The sequence below is a fragment of the Olea europaea genome, chromosome 1, assembly GCF_002742605.1.
Source record: "Olea europaea var. sylvestris chromosome 1, O_europaea_v1, whole genome shotgun sequence".
Lineage (NCBI taxonomy): Eukaryota > Viridiplantae > Streptophyta > Magnoliopsida > Lamiales > Oleaceae > Olea > Olea europaea.
The window spans coordinates 9,817,811-9,828,455 of record NC_036237.1 but is presented as its reverse complement, the minus strand read 5'-3'; positions in this window follow the sequence as shown (position 1 = coordinate 9,828,455).

Here is a 10,645-nt window from a genome sequence, read left to right as displayed (position 1 = left end):
TTTTGATAAAAATTAATGAAATTTGTGCTTGAAAAGTTGTAAAATCTACTAAATATGAGATTAAAAATAATTTTTGACTTTGATTTGGATAAAATTATTTTAATCTTTAAGCCATACCAAATAGGGCTAAACAAATAAAATAATTTTAAAGTCGATAATTTACTAGTAAGACATAAAAAATGAATTAGTCTTTGTTCAACCCACTCTTTATTTACACATTTTGTGAGATTCACAAGCATCATTCATCTATATAGTGCTCATTTAGGGCATGTTTGATTGCAAGAATTACGGGACCTTCTAAAGAATATTTGAAAGTTCCTAAAGTGCTACTGATTTTGTAACTAAGTTTAGGGGTGTGAGTGATCCAATATTATCGATTTTTGACATATTTTCAAATCGAACCGTTTAAACCGGTTTGAGAAAAATTCAAACCATTTTAAATGGTTTGAAAAAAACTCAAATCTAAACCTAACGGTTTGGTCAGATTTTAAACCGTTGATTTCACTGTATAGTTTTTTGCTTGTCTACTTTTACACTTTAATTCATTGAATTCAATATATTTATATCTTACTAGCAATAAATTTAAAACAAATTAAATATATCTACTATAAATTTAAATACTAACTAAATCAAAGTGAAATCACAATAAACTAAAACATAGTTTTTTGTTCGTCATTTTAGGCTAATGACGTTACAATAACGTTATAATAAAAGTCTACTAAACTAAATATAAGACCAAAAATATTAATGATGTCTAACATATCGTGATCATCATATCTGCAAGAAAAAATATTATTGATTAGACAGAGAGATTAACCAACCACAATAATAAAGCAATTATTTATAATATCTAAACATAAAATTACACGAGCTTTTGAAATCCTGAGCCCAAGACAAAAATTAAAACTTGACAAAAACAACGAGAATAATAATAATAACTAATTAGGATTATTGGGTAATAATAATATATATATGATAGAAAATTTAAAATTAACAAAAATATCCACAAATGACAAAAGTAACAAAACTATTGAATTTTACATATTTGGATGAATTTTTAAAAAAATTCATTTTTTTATTTTTTATTTTTATATATGTTTTCCCGGTTCGGTTTGGTTTTAAACCGCAATTAAAATTCTCAAACCCAACCAAAACCGGTTTTGACCAATTCAAAACCATTTAGTTGACGAGTCCACATGGCAGCATATCGAGGATTCTAAAATGCGGTTCGATTCGATTTGACGATTTTTGCTTTCAGGCCTAACTGAGATAAAAATTTTATGACAAAAAGCTATTTGGATAATAAATTGAGTACTAAGGGGGAACGATTAGTTGAAGCAACAGGTGTGGTAGCGAAACTGATTGCAAAAGAGGGAAAATCAACCATATTAAAATTACCTTCTGGGGAGGTCCATTTTTTATATCCAAAAACTGCTCAACAACAGTCGGACAAGCGGGAAATGTTGGAGCGAACTAGAAAAGATTGGGTAGAACCGGATCTAAGCGTTAGTTAGGTAAGCGTCTTGTAATTAGATGAGCAGTTATAAACCCTGTAGACCACCCCGTGGGGACGGTGAAGGGAGAGCCCCAATTGGTAAAAAAAAACCGACAACCCCTTGGGGTTTTCATGCACTTGGAAGCGATGCAATACATTTGAAAACATGCTGTTTTTTAAGGAATGTATTCATTTTCGACTTTTAAAGAATTTTGAAGATTTAAAAAGTTTATGTGTTTTTAATTAAAACTTTTAAAAACTCTCTAAAAGTTTTTAGATGTATTCAATTTGGACTTATATAGATTTTTAAAATATTTATAGAAGTCACCAATATTTAATTGAAACTTTTTAGAAGTCTCTATAAGTCATTAAATATTCAAATAGATAGTCACTTTTGAAAAATTCTATACTTATTGGACTTTTGGAGACTTTTTGATAAAAAAATAATAATAATAAACTACAAAACTCAAAAGAAAATCTCTCATACATTCTGAGATTTGTGAATATTTCAAATTCCCAAAAAAAGTATTTTTTTTTTCAATCTCTTGTATTTTCTCATCTCTTCAATTTATGATTATTCTATACGTACATAATTACTTTTGAATTAAAATTATATGCAATTGTTTCAAAACATAAAATTTCATGCAATTGATCTTTTTTATTTTTTTAGCTTTATGTTCTTAGGAATTAAGTTAATTTTGCGAAAAAATTCAGTTATGTTTTTAGAAGTTGATTTTAAAATTTTTATTATTTTATTCGTGTCAAAATTGAATGATTGGGCCATGACTAGTGATTCTATCCAATAAATTTTTTTGGACACTATAGTTCTCAAAAATGTTAATTAGGTAATAAGAAAAATTGTAATTTTCCTGATATATAATGAAATCTTAAGATGAAAAGTCTCCAAAAGTATTTAATCAAAAATCTATTGAAATTCATGAAAAACTTTTATTAATTTTTAACAAATCCATAGAAGTCATTTAAAAGTCTATAAAATCCACAAGAGTCACACACTTAAAAAAGTCTATAGAAGTCTTTAAAAATCTCAATTGAATACACCATTTCTTTTTATAATTCAAAATTGACCTTCAAAAGCAAGGTTAAATTCACTAATGATATCTAATTTTATATTTAGTGTCATCATGACCACCAAATTCGATTTTATAACAAGAACTTTGCCCCCCGTTTGGCTCCCCATTACTTTTTTATTATAATGGGGAAATAGTGTTTTTTTTAACGTTACTTCGTGTATTAAAATTATACAAGGATTCAACTCTGTATCAAATTATAACTAAACTCACAAATTTATATTTCATCCATATGTTACCATCTATCAATATTAACGAAAATAATCCACATGGCAAACGAAATGCCTATGTGACAATGACATGTAGACACTTGACAAGTTATCTACGCGAATAGTACAAGAACTTTATAATTTATATAAAACTTGTAAGTGAATTTTATCACATGTACCAAAATCATTCACAAACTCACTTTGTATCAAAATCATACATGAAATCACATTTTTGAATCACTCCATACATGAATTAACTTCTGTCAATCAAAATCAATGAAATAATCCACACGACAAATTGTTTAGAATACAATTTATTTATTTATTTTTTATTTTTAAAATTGACATCTTCAGAGTGGACACCGCGATGCTCTTTTTCACGAGGAAATGCATATCTACCTCTACAGAAGCTAGAGGAATGTACAAGATGGTTCATAAGTTTTTTCAAAGATGAGTATTTGTAAGTGGATTGCCTTAATTCTTCTTTTTTGAAAAATAAGAGTATTACATCAATTTTTTTGTATGATGAAGATGATAAAAATATAAAATGAAACTAGGCACTTTGTCACATGGTTCATTGATTAATTTTGACAGAGACAAGTTAATTCATGTATGATTTATTACAAAGTTGAGTTTATCTATGATTTTGTTAAAAGATGTAGAGTTAATGTACATTCCCACATTTAACCCGAACTTAAAAAATTTAGGAAAATGCAATCGTTGAAGTTGGGTGAATATAAAGATATTTAATTTGATAATCAGTGTCATTTAAATTCGACTTTCGATTCATCATTTTCATTTCACAGCCCAAATTTTATCTCGATGAGGATCACTCACAACAACATTTCAAGACCATTTAAAGCATATTTTATTTGCCAGACCCTAAAATTCAACTTTTGACTAATGAAGAAACACATTTAACAAATTATTTGCATCAATACCACTTAAAAATTCTTCAGCTTTACAAATGCAAATTAATTCCGTATATCTTTAAAAATTATCTAAAACTGTAAATTAATTTTGAGAAAAGTAGATGATGCCAAGGGATTGATTCTGGTACGAAAAGACAGTGGGAGGCTGCGAGGGTGACAAGAAACTTCCAAAAAGAAAAGAAAAGAAAAGAAAAAAGGTATAAAAAGGAAAAAAATGAAAAGAAAAGAAAGAAAAAAGACAAAATTCGTAATGTCTTTTTAATGTTGGGGTGCGAGGAAGGGGCGTAGCGGGGTACTTTTGCTTTTTTGCTGTCTTTGAGAATAAAATCTGACGTGTCAGAAATGAATACTATACACTTTGCCGGGCCAACCCATGGACCCTGCTTTTTTAACCGGGTCAGAGTCGGACTCATGTGTTAAAGGTTTGACTTGATTAACGTCCCTGATTTGATCAACTTAATTTTAAAGCCATTTAAAAGGTCAAGATTTTTTACTTTACAAGAACAAAACGTGGGAAGAAAAGGGAAAAAAGAAAAGAAAAGAAAAAAAGTACTGCACTGTAAAAGAGGTAAAAATTGGGGAATAAATGCCTTTCACTGGAAAAAATTGTCATACAAGGGCTTTGATTCATGTGGAGAAAGAAAGTTCATAAGCTTCTTTTCCTTTTCCTATTATTTATATTATACAAGACGGATATTTATGAAATTTAGTGAACCAAAGGCCCAAAGGTATAGCATACCATTTGGAGCCATCGTCGAGTATAGTATAATATATAAAGGGCGACTCTAGTTGCATAGGGGCAAAACAAAATTCTTTCTTTTCGGCAACCATAAGTCAATCCCCCTCTTTCACAGTGATTAGCTTAATAGGTTTAGGACCAAATGACCACCACATTGGTTTCTCTCGCAAATTACATCACGAAGCACATCAAGATAGTCTTGGTCCCAATTCAATACTAAACAAGTCCAAACTAATTGAACATTCGTATCAGAAATTCCTCGAATTGATTTGTCGTTTGACTCTAGTACCATAGTAGGTAAACTTGAAGAGAAAAGAGACATCATTCAACTCATCATTATTATTGAATTGATATAGGTATTAAATAGCAGAGCTGCTACAGAGCTCGGGATTAAATCCTGGGTTTGGCTCCAGGGTCGAGGTCTTGGATCTGAATCTCATCACATCCTAGGAGTTCCAACATTTCTCATTTCCACAATGAAAATAAAATTTGCTTAAAATTTAGCAATGTCGAGTAATTGTTTTTAGAGTAATGCTGTTTCGCATCACTAATATTAAGCACCAATCTATATGATAATTATATGACATTAAATGATAGTTTTACTTGAATGCAATTATGCAATGTCACATGATTTATTTAACTGAACATATCAAGTGTGATCATCTAAACTGTCAGCATCACCGGTGTTAGATAACATTATTATTATTTTTACCATGTATATGTAACGCATTTATAGGTATCGAATTGAGGAAAACAACACTGTAATTAGGATCTTGAATAGAATGAAATTTTAAAATTTATTCCATAGTTTCAGTAAGAACATTGAGAATGGAACGAGAACAATTTTTTATCACGTTGTTATCAAGTTTACAAAATTTACGTAGGTTCCCCTTTCAACCACTGTTGACGATCCTAGAAGCCCTGCTTGATGTATAATCACTTGATTTAAGAATTTAATAATAGGATTGATTACATGTAAATCATTTGATTTTATCTTACACAGTTCATTCATCTTTTCGCACCCCACCAACAATCTCCCATCTTCAACTATCTAATTTAATTTTTCTGATTATGAGTACTCCTATACCATGGTTCGAACTTAAAAGCGTAATTGTTCAACGTTAAGAATTCTTATTCGGACAATTCGTACCATTTTATACAGCATTTTACATAAAAAGTTCGATTCTTCTAGAATCGTTCTTGAATTCAAATTAAGCACCCAAAAGTTAATTGTTCAAATTTGTCCTAAATTTTGACCGAAAATGAACATATCCTAGTAAATTGAAGCAAACATGAAGACGGTATGAAAACTTTGGCTGCTCTTCTGATATCACAATCACAGTTCAAGTTGAAAACTTTGAGCCATGAAAGAACATGTGGAATGTATTGGTGTTGCTGGTATCCTACATTACTATTGACCAATATGTTGAACGAAAGTTCTAAAGTCGGAAATTGTTGGCCCTTCCGTCAATGAAACGGTTTAAAAAGCTCTAGAGAATACCAATTTTTTGGCATATTTTTGATAATCTTGCTAGATAATTCGACAGTCATCATAGAAGCTCTAGTTCACATTTTCTCGCAACTCCACGAATATAACTATTGCTATACATAGCCGCGAGTAGGTACTGGTGTAATACAAGATACAGACTTTATGCTCTACTCGAATAAAGTTTTCATACTATCACGTACCGTATTACTCTATATTTCTAATTACGAATCAACTTCTTTTTTTGGGTTAATCTTTAAGATTAATATCTTGAATGGAAGTCTATGTATTTCTAATTGATGTGTAATAGGGGCAGACCGAAATTTGTGACTTCAAGGAGATTATTTTCGTAATAAGTTGCTATACTTTTGAAGTGCAACCATTAAGTGAATAGCCTGAGAATGAAATGCTTAGATGCGTTACGTTTATTGTTTTCAAGCCGCTTTCAATTTTGCAAAATTGAAAATGTGTTTAGTCTAGTATTTTTGAAAATTCATTTTCGAAAACAAGGATAAATTTATAATACAAAATTTGAAATGCATTTTTAACGTTTTGAGTGTTTTCAGTGAAAATTTTAAAAATAGTAAAAATATAGAAAACAAGTGTTTAAATAAAACTTTATTAAAATTCAAAATTTTAACAAATTGATAAATTCTAAAAAAGAATTGAAAAATAAAATCTAAAATTTGAAATAATTAAAATTAAAATTCCTAAAAAATTAAATTATAAAAAATTTTAGAAAAAAAAAATTAGTTCTTAAAGAATATTTACAAAAGAAATAAAGAAATAAATATATTTAAATGAATACAAACAGAAATATTTTGAATCCAAGTCATTAGTTTTTATTTTAATTTTCAATATTTTGAAATTAATTTATCTGATTTTTTATTTTAATTTTTTAACAGAAAAAAATTTATAAGATTAATCAACTTTAAAATGTATATAATACTTGATAAAAATTTAGAAATTGATTAATTTAATTTTAAAACGAAAAAAAATATTATAAGATTCATCAACTTTAAAATTTAAATAAAACTTGATAACATATTAATATAAACTTGTTCTATTTTTACTGGACATTCAAATTTAATGGAATAAAATGTCATAAAATAAATTTTTAAAATTTTAAACAAAACATGTATTATAGTTTTCTATTTTAAGAAATAATTTTATAAAACATTTTTAAAATTCTTAAAACAGACCCTCAGAATAGAAAATAGAAAATGAACTCAAAACTCAAAATTGAAAATCGAAACAAAAATTGAACGACCATTAGTTTTCTAACTATAGAAGGCAACATTTTTTAAAAGTGATGTCTTTCCAACTATGTTATATTTATGTAAAAAATTAAATTTCTTGATCGGAAACAAGATAACAACTAACAAGTGAAACGAATTCACAGTGGAAGGATAATGTCATGTCATCTTGGGCAGGTGAGATCAAATATATTATTATAAGTACTAAAATAACAGGAACCACCGTATCTCCAACCAATTGAATAATGCGAACAAAATATATTAGTTCCGGAAATGGATTATTGATTCTGTACGTAAATAAAGATCTAACAATATATGCCGGTTTAGATCACGAACTTTAAAAAATATTGTAGATACTCAGCTCGACCTTCAAGGACAAATATAAATAAATAAAATGTACCATTTGGATATAATTCCATATCGAATAAAGATTAAAATATAAACCAACGTATAAGTCTTTGGGCTATTCTTTTTAACAATATTGACATTTTAAGATGAAATCTCAAATCTTAACATGGTATTAGAGCCCATTAAATTTACGAACAATTCAATCCGATTAAGACTCTAAAAATGGACATAAAGATTTCAAGAATAATCTTCTTAAATGAGCCATCATCTTACGATGTCATGTTAAAGGGTATAATCCCACACCAATAAGGATGAAAACATAAATTAATCTATAAGATCTTGGATTACTCATCTTAACAATGTTGACAGTTTAAGATGGAACCCCAAGACCTTATAAGTTGATCCATGTTTTCATCTTTATTCAATGTAAGATTCTATCTCGTAATATGTCCTCACAAGATAGTGACTCGTTTGAATAAATCAATATTAAAAGTCGTATAGAGTCTTTTAGCATTTTCATTCATATAGAGGGCTACCATGATCAGAACATTAAGTACTGAATTCGTTATCCACTTATTTCTGATACTCTGCGCCATAAATTGGAAAGAAGCCCAAGGAGCAATTTGGAGTCTGGATATCTTTGACAGGCCCAAGTAATTTCCAGTTACTCATGTCACTGCTTTTCAGGCCCAACATACTACTCAAGTCAGAAAATAGTCAGGCCCGAGCAAATTCAAATGCCCATAAGAGCATCTATTCATTTAAATTTATGACACCAAATTAATTTTTTCATTAATTTTTGTTCAATTTATGCCCATATTTATTAAACTAGTAGTAAGCATGTGTTTTGCACGTTTTATATACCAGATGAATTATATGCGTACTATATTTTCAAATTTGTTGAGATAATTGATATATTATTAAAGAAAAAAGTATAACTATTAAATATAATGAATATATGAATATTTTTTTTTTTATGAAAATGTGTATATAATGCAAAAATATTGAATAAAATGAAATAATTACAATAACGCTTCTTCGAATACAATATTTTTTGTCAATGTCTTAAAGCTTTTCATCATTTTATTTGTAGTTAAAATAATTATGTAAAACATCTAAAATTTTTCATACCTGTACAAATTATTGGAACACATAATATGACAAATTAAACACAAAAGTAGTATAGATCTAACCCTGAATGAAGAATTGAACAGTATGTCAAAAATAAAATTTATTGAAAAAAAATCATTTGATAAATAACTGAAAGAAACTATCATGGAAAAGAGTTTTGACATAAATATAAAATTTATAGAACGGTAATAATTTTGAGGCGTAGTAATTCAAAAATTCAAATTTTGAAAGAAAAGTGATTTTTCTGCGACAAATAGATGAGAAGAAAAGAAACTAAATTTAGGCCCTGTTTTACATGAAAATTTTTCCATTTTCCACATTTTCCCCTTGTTTTATTGGTATAATTTTCCTGGCAATTGAATTTTCTCCCCCTTAACGCGACCTATTTTCCAGTGTTTTGTGGAAAACAATTCCTTTGGTTTTGGTGGGAATTGGGATTTCCATTTTTTTTTTATAATGGAAACAAATTCTATCCCTTTAATTGAGAATTTTTATGAAAAATAAAGTCAAACGAACACCAAAAGATCCAAAATTTCAGTATTTTCCAAGTTGAAATTTATACTAATCAAACACATTTAATTGAAAATTCACAGTGAAATAAGTACTAGACAATTCAATTTTCTGAAATTCGTTTTCTTTCCATCTAAATTTCATTCTTCCAATCAAACGGACTCTTAAAGATTATGTAATTTACTCAATAAAAATTTGGAATCTTGATTTTTTGATTCCACATAAATATAGAAAAAGAGAATCAAACACAAAATGGAATTAGTGGATTACCATAAGTTTTTATGCTTATACAAAAATAACATGAAATAATAATAAATTACCCAACACTAAATTAATATTTTTGTATGAAACACAATTAATCTACTATTATATTAATGTAGACCTTTATGTACTGTAGTATTTTTTTTATGCATATGTATTATATATATTTAGCTTCAATTTTAAGTAACTAAACTTAAATTGATTTCTATAAAGTACTCTAATGTAAAGTAATGAAATTTATATTTTAAAGGAGATAAAATGAAGTAGAGTTATATAAATATTTTGGACTTATAATATAATTAGTAATTAGTAATAATTATTGTACATTTAAAATTAAAAGGGTGGTTGTCAAAAATAAAATATAAAATGGCAGAAATGGAAATTAAAAGTTTTGCATACCAAAGTTTCAATTATTGATATTATCGTTTTAATACTATTTTTATAATTTTAACATTTGAAGCATTTCTATTTTATTCATAGGCATAAATTTTAGAATTTGTTACAAATGAATGTAAATAATGCAAACCAATAATGTTCTTAATCACGTTTATGTTGAGGATTTAGAATTTCAACAGTTGTTATTCAAATAATTAGTTATTTATTATTCAATTGTGATGAACAAAAAATATACCATTAATTATTTCTTTAAGGGCGAATGTGATTTTATTTGTCTGATTATTTGATTTCTTTAAAAAAAAAAAAATTGACCTCGATTTTCCCTTTTGGTTATATGATTTCATTCTCATTGCAAGTATTTTCAGTTTTTTCTTATTTCAATGAAGGTAAATCAAAACAAGAACAAATGTTCAATAATGATTAAAAAATATTATTACATATCATTGTTTTGTGAAAAAAATATTTATATAATTTCTTTTAATTGTATGTGATAATATTTTAATTGATTGTACACTTATAATTATAAATAATTGTGTTTAGTGGAAAATAATTGACTTAATTTTCAAAACCAATAATAATTTACAGAAAATAAATTGAATCATTTGGTATCCTGTACTTAATTCTATATGTAGTATTATAATTTCTTTTAATTGTATGTAATAATGTTATTATTAATTGTGTTTAGTGGAAATTAATTGACTTAATTTTTGAATGCAATAATAATTATTAATTATCTTATTTAGAGGAAATAAATTGAATCATTTGGTATTTCATTTTTATCTAAACTTAGGTAT